We start from the raw sequence: 3,356 nt of genomic DNA on the forward strand, positions 1-3,356 counted from the left end.
AACGCAACTTTGTTTACTTCCGGTGTGCGTTGACCAATGACACGATACCGCCGCGTGCCTGAAGTCAAATCAGTTAGATAGGAGAGACCGAGACGGTAGTGGAAGATGTTGATGGGAGAGAGCTGAGGGATTTTTGGGCGGAAAGTTTCTGTTTAAGAGGCAAAATGAACAATCAAAAAAACTAAAGTTGTATGTAGCATTTTTAGCATCTGAATTTAGCTATCACCTTAATGCAAAGCACCCGACAGAAAGCAGTCCCAGGTTAGATGGTCGCCAACCCACACGCCACGACTTCTCTAGGAAAATAACTAGACCAGTCCGTGAAAAGGTTACCAACGCTGTAGCAGTTTGGGTTGCGGGTGACTGTCGGCCCATCAACATAGTTGAAGACAGTGGGCTGACTGAGGTGTTCCGAATTGCTTCTGGGGAAAATTCTTACGATTTACCGTCGAGGTGCACAATTGTGTCAAGCATATGTAACCGCGAGGGCAACTAGGAAAATGTCTCTCCCTTAATGAGTGTGTAGCTATACCAATCCCAGTCCAGGAAGACAACAGAGCCAACTTCAGATTCTATAGTTCAAATGTATTAAGAATGATCAGTATGTCTAGATAGGTACAACAAATAGAATATATATAGCAATTGGAATAAACAGCAATCAGAATTCATATACATACATATTCATCGGGAGAAACAACAATGCGAATAAATAACAATCAGAATTTATATAAATAGTAAGGCAGGGACAAGGATTAAAATTTTTAATCGCGATTAATCGCATGATATCCCTGATTAATCACGATTAATCGCATTTGTATACGGAAAATCCAGTAATTCATTCAAAAGTAGTGTATAGCGCACTTTTATTTTAAATGTTCTGCCATATGAGTGGCAAGTGCCATAACAATTGTTGTGGAAACACTTTTAACATCAGCATTTTAATACAGTAGCAGTTAAATAAAATATTCAGTTTAAATCTCAACTTAAACAATGTTATCAAAGCAAATACAAAATTAAAGCTCATTGCCACTGCCAGGGCATTAATGTTATCCTGTTTGTTATGAAAAAGAAAAACACTGGCAAAAAAATCCTGAGCCACAATCATATCATTAAAACAGGCAAATTCTGAGGTAATAGCAGAAACATTTTACTTTCATCAGGGAGCAGCATAACCAGTCTATGTTCAGTACCAAATGTCCCTGAGTGAGAAACCAGAAAACACTTTCAGTGCAGTTTGTGAATTCCTAGAACTTGACACTGTTATTTTAAATGAACTGCCATATGAACTAAAGTGCCATAACATCAGCATTTTTATATAGGAGCAGTTCAATAAAATAAATACTTTGTGTAATTCTCAACTTAAACAATGTTATCAAAACAAACACCAAACTAACGCCTATTGCCACTGACAAGGCATTAATGTTAGAGTGTGGTGAAGCACCAAAAAGTTCACTGCTGGCAGTTACTCTGCTGTACGTAGTCTGCCGAAGCCTCCCTCCACTGTCTGTTTCGTTGAATGATTTGCAATTATCACATGTATGTATATATGTGAAACTTTGTTTGGTACTCCACGTAGATCATAAACGCTTGAATATACAAACGACTCAATTAGATCGGTTGAGAAATGTAAACGCTATAGTGCTTTTTATCCAGCTCCACCGCAGCTCCACCGTTCACTTGCGTTTGTTTACAGTCCAGCCTTTACTTTCCCAAGATGGCGGCGAGTTGGCACGTCGCAGCAATCATAATCATATATATATATATATATGTCTATGGCAGCAATGCCCTTCTCCATGTTTGTTTATCCGCCCATTCTTTTCTTTTCCGGTTCCGCAGCAGTCAGCAGCAGACTTTTACAAAATAAAAGCCTGTGAGCAACAGACTTTTACAATAATAAAATAAATAATAAAACCTGCGTTTACGCGCGATAAAATAATTGACGGCGTTAATTAATTGATGCGTTAACGCAATAATAACGCGTTAACGTGCCCAGCCCTAGTTATTATACATTGGTTAATGAGTTTTTCTGTTCACATATTTTCCACCACACCAGCCTCCTCCTCTTCTCTACTTCAGACGGCTACACTGGAACCACCAGGACTCTCTCCTCCCACTGCAACACACACACAATTGCAGTAAACTATCACACACAGCTCAGTTATAACATAATCACAACAGGGAAACTAAGTCTATCATTTGTTAATAAGCCAAGTTGGAGAATATTGACTATTGACTAATAACTGATAACTATTTATTAGCTACCTAAACTAGTGTTAGCTATAGCTAGATAGGCCGACTGCAATGCTTCATTAAATATTCATTCTGAGTAGACATCCATCCAGCATCCAGAAACTACACCTGTCCAAATGTCCAGGGTGGTAGGATCACATTGCTTGAATGCTACACATGAGTTCTCCAACAGCTGGTTGAATGTTACACCCATGACCTGAGCAGAGACCAGTGATTAATTACTCTGTGGAGGCTCTTCCATACTACTTTTTCTCCTCCTGTGAGGAGGATCTGGATCTGAGAGCCCAGCAGAAAGAGACACAGAAACTGGATCAGAGGCCCATTTAACTACAGTGGTAAAGCTATTAGTTTCACATGCTGGACAGCAGAGACCACTGATGACTAACTGCATTTCTCATACTCACCATCTACAGGAGTCTCTCCTCCCACTGCAGACACCACGATGCCTTGTAGAATTATGACTATAAATGTGAAACGTAATTGTTAATGATACAAATATTCTCGGATTTATTATTATTATAATTTCGGATATATTTAAATCCGAGGATGTCTGTAGAGTAGATGTGAGCGCAATCACCAACGATTTCTCACAAATTCAGCCCTTAACCCTTTTAACACGGAGCGGCCCCGTAGGGCATCTGGTGTTTTTTTGAGGAATTGCATTTAAGAAAAGTCTGGGCGATTTACGACTGCTATTTCGCGTTCTGAAATTCTTCTGAAGTTTCATGAATGCCAAATTTGTTCCTAAAACACCGGAAGTGGAATTCCTTCTTAAATTCTTCTTAACTGCGTTCGAGAATGAGGCCCAATGATCTTGCCAGCTTTTAAATCCCTTGAAAGTTTTTAAAACATTCAATTAATCACACTCTCAAACATGAAGACTTACTGTTTTGTTCATAGCTCTCCATACTGTGTCTTCTCCTGATGTGAGGAGGATCTGGATGTAGGAGTCCAACACAAAGAGAAACTGGATCAGAAGCCCATTCAGTTACTGTAGTAGCTACTGAAGTATTTGACACTGTGAACAGCATTGAGTGAGACAGGATTAATGATACTCGGGAGGCTCCTCTCCTGATGCAACTCAACACAGACAGATAGAGACTGAG

Source organism: Clupea harengus, chromosome 2 (assembly GCF_900700415.2).
Source record: "Clupea harengus chromosome 2, Ch_v2.0.2, whole genome shotgun sequence".
Lineage (NCBI taxonomy): Eukaryota > Metazoa > Chordata > Actinopteri > Clupeiformes > Clupeidae > Clupea > Clupea harengus.